Source organism: Lepidochelys kempii, chromosome 1 (genome assembly GCF_965140285.1).
Source record: "Lepidochelys kempii isolate rLepKem1 chromosome 1, rLepKem1.hap1, whole genome shotgun sequence".
Taxonomy (NCBI): domain Eukaryota; kingdom Metazoa; phylum Chordata; order Testudines; family Cheloniidae; genus Lepidochelys; species Lepidochelys kempii.
This window is the reverse complement of record NC_136380.1, coordinates 133741261-133747857: the sequence shown is the minus strand read 5'-3', so window position 1 is coordinate 133747857 and position 6597 is coordinate 133741261.

Below are 6597 nucleotides of genomic sequence, written 5' to 3'. Positions count from 1 at the left end.
CATGGCACTGTTGTAGTTGGTGTTGCAAGAAATGTTCGTGCCAGATGCGCTAAAGATTCATATGTCCCTTCATGCTTCAACCACCATTCCAGAGGACATACATCCATGTTGATGATGGGTTCTGCTTGATAATGGGTTCTGCTTGATCCAAAGCAGAGCGGACTGACACTTGTTCATTTTCATCATCTGAGTCAGATGCCACCAGGAGAAGGTTGATTTTCTTTTTTGGTGGTTCAGGTTGTGTAGTTTCTGCATCGGAGTGTTGCTCTTTTAAGACTTCTGAAAGCATGCTCGTCCCTCTCAGATTTTGGAAGGCACTTCAGATTCTTAAACCTTGGGTCGAGTGCTGTAGCTATCTTTAGAAATCTCACATCGGTACCTTCTTTGCGTTTTGTCAAATCTGCTGTGAAAGTATTCTTAAAATGAATGTGTGCTGTGTCATCATCCAAGACTGCTGTAACATGAAATATATGCAGACTGTGCGTAAAACAGAGCAGGAGACATACAATTCTCCTCTCAAGGAGTACAGTCACAAATTTAATTGACACGTTCGTTTTTTTAACAAACATCAGCAGCATGGAAGCATGTCCTCTGGAATGGTGACCGAAGCATGAAGGGGCATATGAATGTTTAGCATATCTGCAGGGGTGGGCAAACATTTTGGCCTGAGGGCCGCATCGGGTTTCTGAAATTGTACAGAGGGCCGGTTAGGGGAGGCTGTGCTTCCCCAAAAAGCCAGGCATGGCCTGGCCCCCACCCCCTATCCGACACCCCACTTCTCGCCCCCTGATGGTCCCCCGGGACTCCTGCCCCATCCAACCCCCCCTGTTCCCTGACGGCCCCCTGGGGACCCCTGCCACATCCATCCCCCCCGCTCTCAGTCTCCTGACCGCCCCCGGACCCTCTGCCCCTAACTGCCCCCTGCTGCCCCATCCAACCCTCCACTCCTTCCTGACTGCCCTCCCCAGGACCCCTGCCCCATCCAACCACCTCTTCTCTCTGACCGCTCCTGGACCCTTCACCCCTAACTACCTCCTGCCCCTAACTACCTCCCACCACCCCATTCAACCCCCCTCTCCTTCCTGACGGCCCTCCTGGGACCCCTTCCCCCATTCAACCCCCGTTCCCTTCCCTCTGACTACCCCCACCCCATCCACGCCCCTGACCACCCCCCCGAACTCCCCTACCCTCTATCCAACCCCCCCACACTCTCTTCCCCCTTACCATGCTGCCTGGAGCACCAGTGGCTGGCAGCGCGGCTGCACCAGGAGAAGCAGCCACGCCATGCAGCACAGAGCACCGGGTCAGGCCGGGCTCTGCAGCCCCGCCTCCCAGAGCATTGCGCCATTGGGGGACAGCAGGGGAGAGGCCGGGGACAGCCTCCAGGGCCAGGAGCTCAGGGGCCAGGCAGGATGTGGCCCATGGATCGTAGTTTGCCCACCTCTGATATCTGGCATGTAAATACCTTGCAACACCAGCTACAAAAGTGCCATGTGAATGCCTGTTCTCACTTTCAGGTGACTTTGTAAATAAGAAGCAGGCAGCAGTATCTCCCACCAATGTAAACAAACTTGTTTGTCTTAGCGATTGGCAGAATAAGAAATAAGACTGAGTGGATTTGTAGGCTCTACAGTTTTACACAGTTTTGATTTTGAGTGCAGTTATGGAACCAAAAAAAATCTACATTTGTAAGTTACACTTTCATGATAAAGGGATTGCACCTCAGTACTTGTAAGAGGTGAATTGAAAAATACTGTTTATTTTGTTTATCATTTTCACAGTGCATATATTTGTAATAAAAAATAATATAAAGTGAGCACTGTGTACTTTGTATTCTGTGTTGTAATTGAAATTGATACTGAAAATGTAGAAAAATATCCAAAAATATTTAATAAATTTCAATTGGTATTCTATTGTTATAAGTGCGATTAAACACGATTAATTTTTTAGAGTTAATCCCGTGAGTAAACTGCAATTAATAGGCAGCCCTAATATATCAAAGTCCTGAAAAAAACTAAACTCTGCTCTGTACCGTTGCAGAGAAGTAAGCTGAGCTACAGGAAAGGGGAAAGAAAAACACCTAACATAAGCATTGTACTTTAACCAAACCCATTACAGATGCACAAACACATATCCATTTTGAGGGCAGAAATGAGAAATGTGATCATCTACTCTGATCTGCTGCATAACACAGGCCATAGAATTTCACCCAGTAAATTCTGCAGCTAAATCCCTGTTGATCTAGAGCTTATCTTTCAGAAGGACACCCAATCTTCATGTAAAACGTCAACTGACTGAAAGGTCACCACATCCCAGTGACTGACTACTCACAATATTAAACCATTGTGTCTTAATTCCATTTTGAATTTGTCTAGTTTCAGCTACACACAGACACATGCACTCACTATTTTAAATTTTAAAAACAAAAGACAACGTCCTGAATTTCTCCTAAATGAACTTTCACCCCTGAAGGGTTGGGGTTGGGGGAAGCATCCCAGTAGAAAAACATTTTTAAAACTTGACATTTTAAATCAGGTGGTGAAAAAAGACATCTCATAATTTTTCTCTTGCTCAAAATGTCAGGTAATATAACCAACAAAAGAGTGCCTCTATCACCTTGTCATATTCTAAACTTTAATCTCAGCTATAAAACGATAGTCCATTGTTAGTCCTTAAAAGCCTCCATTGTGAAAGGGAAACGTAATAACCTTTGCTGCGGATACACCAGGTGCTCTTCTCTAACAAGCCATGGTGATAGAGTGATGTCATCTTTGACAGTAACGTCTGCAAGGTATTGAATTGCAATAAAGACGCTTACCAGAAATCGTATCTTCCAGGATTATAGACTGTATGAGCAAACCATATGATTTTACACAATGGGTTAAATAATGGATAATAGTGCTAGATACCTTTTGGAAACATTGTAAGCTTGATCTCCTACATGGGAAAAATCCAAGGCGTTTAATAGCTTTATAAAGTAGCACGTTTTTGTCCCAGAATAGACGGGCAGCAGTAAATTCTGGGATTACTGCTGTTATAAAACACAGTAACAGAAACCAACAGCTGTGCTTTAGGATCCTCAGCCGCAAAGGTTAGTGATGGTTTTCCTTCAGTGCTAACCAAGTGACCACAGGGAATGCCATATCATTATCCATGTTCTTAAAGTTCGGTGAGCTGTATGCCAGCCTAAACAATTAAAATTGTAATACCATTACTGCAAAATGGATCTAATTATAATGATCTAAGTGGTTTCATTGTACAGTCAGGGTTTGGGATATTTTTTAAAAAGCCTATTAAATATGATGCATTCCATGAGTTACACATGAAAATAAAGAATGACATGGAAGAGGGAATAAAAGCCTGGGCACTTCACCATAGAGCAGTGAAGGGGAAGACTGCCTGAGACTGCTAGTGAGGAAAGCCTTTGATAGCCTGGAAGGTGGAAAAGTGTATTGTGACCTGGCTGGAGGGCCAAGTTGTGAAGAAGGAGCACCTGGAATTGCAGAGGCTGGGAGAGAGAGAAAGAGTAGCAGCAGAAGGGGGCTCTGGACCTGGGCAGAGCTAATCTTCAGAATGGCCAGGAGGAGGTGCCACCTGTAGTGAGTGGACCCCCATGACACTCCCCTCCCCTTCTACTTGTGTCCCTGTGCAGGGCCAGGCTTGCACTATCTTGACTTTTCTACAGCATCTAGCTGTATGGTACCTAAGCAGTTCCCAGTTAAAATTAAATCTACATGACAAGGCCCCAGATGGACTTCACAGGGTTTTCTGGTATACACCTACAGATATGTTTTTATCATTATTATCTTCCCTCCTCTATCAACTCATTCTCATTATGGTAGGAAAACTAATAATGATGCAGGTTTTGCAGCATGCTTTAAAGGTAAACAAAACCATGCCCCATTAACTGAGAATGCTTTATCTCCAGCTTTCTCATGGCTCATCCAGTGCTTTGGCAGCTGCACTGGCCTTCAAAAGTGCAATTGTTTTGGCTGGTCATGGAGGGATATTCAGTCACCAACTAGGCTTAGCTAAGTCACCAGTTTAGTCACCAATGGGTGACTGTGAAAAGCCGGGCCAAGGCCTTGAACTGGCTACAGAAATGACCTGGGAGCTAGTGATGAGTTCTGAGCACAGAGCTGATGTGCTCATGGTAGCTTGTCCTATTAAGGAAGCAGACTACCACCTTTCTGCACAAGCTGGAGCCACTGCTTTACTTCCACCTTCAGTCCTGGTGAACCTAGCATTTTACAGAATGCCAGTCTGTAGGTGACAAATGGCTCGACTGCTGGAATCCAGTGGCCAGCCTCTGATCAGCGTAGGAGGTGTGGCATTCCTTAGTAAGCTGGTGATGAAAGAAAGCACTTTTTGCCACTTACACTGGCTATCTCAATGATGAGTCAGACCGATCTGTTTGTACCAATTTAGTGATGGGGGAGGGGGGAGAATGCCTTTGATGGAAGGGAAGGGGAGGGCAGTGCCCCCACCTAGTTCTTCAGAGCTTTTGTCCCTCCAATGAGAATCACAGCTGTCCTGCGCAGGCTTAGTTTGAGACAGTTGTTCTTCATCCAGGTGCTAATCCCTGTAAACATTGCAACGTTCTTTTGACGGAGCAGGCTCCTTCAGTGTAGAGCTGAGCATCATCAGCATGTAGCATCTCACCACCACTCCTAGTGATATCACACAGCTATTGAAGGGAGGACAAGATTCTGAAGGTAAGGGCATCTGGGGAAGAGATGCAGTTACCCATCACCACTCACTGACTCTTGTTGCAGCAGAATGACTAGAGCCACTGTAATGCCCTAGACTATACCTATGTCATGTAAGTGGGCCAACAACACCTGTGGTCAACCGTTCTGAAAGGTCACGTAGTAGGAGCCTGGAGATGTGGCCTGTATTCATTGTCATGTGGAAATCATCTTTCAGTACCTCTATGGCTGGCTACCCCAGCCAGTACCTCTATGGCTGTGATACCCCAGCCAGAAGCCCCATTGTGAAGAATGCTGGCAGGTGTCACATGCTATCAGTTGTTACTGCCCTCCATGATTTTGTCCAGGAATGGGAGAATGGACATAGGGAAGTGGTCAAAGAGGGTGTAGGTTTTGCAACTATTACACTTTTTCCCCCAGGGAGATTAGCAGTTTGGCACCTACGAAGAGGGTGTTGATGAAAGCAGACAGCAGCTTTTCTCTGACTTTCACCAGCCAGGAAGAGTACAGGCTTCTTTTGCAGGGGTAGCTAAGTACTTCTCAGGGCTTCTAAGGCTTCATTGTGTGTAATGGGGCTGAATTATGTCAGGGCAGTGAGGTGGTCAATGCCAACCCGTCCGGTTGAATGTGTTCTGCCTCAGTGAGTTCTTGTCATATTGGGTTTATCTTTCTGTGAAGTAGGATAAGAGTTCTTTGTGGTCTCATGTTTACTAGTTTAGTAGTGCAGTCTTCTGATACCAAGTTTTAATGGCCTCTACAAATTATTGATGGGATAGTTTTCTTGAATTTCTATATGCATACATATCCTTTCTACAAACAAATTGTATTCTAGGCCTCCTGAATTCTGCAGTTGCCACACTATATACCCCTTGTTAGAGCGTTGTGCTCCAGCATTTATGCTTTCTTGGAAAAAATGACATTGCTAGCCATTACATTTGAGAAGCAAATGTCTTAAATGTCAACAAAATGTAAACTAATGCAGCATTCTCTGCCTGGGTATGCAGAGAGCCTGGAACAATAGGTCTGAGAGCGGTGAACTGCCCCTATTCATCTGAATGGAAGATTAACTCTGAAACATAATGATTATTATCCTCTACCAAAATCTTAGGTTCCCCCTTCTGATAACTTGTACAATGCAGTTCTGCATTTTCATTACAAAATTCTGCCAGACACTGAAAGTTTGGGTTGAGTCATTGCTTTTCCATGAACTCTGTGAATGGGATGCCATATTGTTGCACTGCCCCAAGAGCAGCATGGGGTGGTTTCCTGTTGGTACTTTCACCAGAATGAGAACTTGGATAGGGTGACTGAATGTTCCAGTTCACTGGAATTGTTCTGTTCACGTTCTAACTGCATTGAAAAAGGGATTTTTGTCTTTTTCTGTGTAGTTCTGGCTCACTTACCCGCTCTCCTATAGCGTTACTCTGCTGGCAGCACACCGAGTCCCAGTCTGTCTACTGTTTTCCCCAGGCTGTTGCTGGAGCCAACCTTATACCTGGCACAGCGTAAGTCCCCAGTATGCCAGTGCTTTGGAGGGGAAAAGCCAAGGTTCCACTCATCCCCATGTGCAAAGGAGAGATGGGATGGACCCAGGGAGGCTGCTGTCCCCATCATGGAGCTACTGACATTATCTGCTGCAGCACAAGGGACTACCATATCCCCTTTCTTTGATTTGAGGAAAAACTAAAAGACCAGGACTGTTCAGCTTAGAAAAGAGACAACAATGGGGAGAGGGATATGGTAAAGGTTTATAAAATTGTGCATGGTGTGGAGAAAGTGAACAGAGAAGTGTTATTTTCCCTTTGCCACAATACAAAAGCCATGGAACAGCCGATTGAAATTAACAGGCAATATGTTTCATACAAAGAACAGGAAATGCTTTTTCACA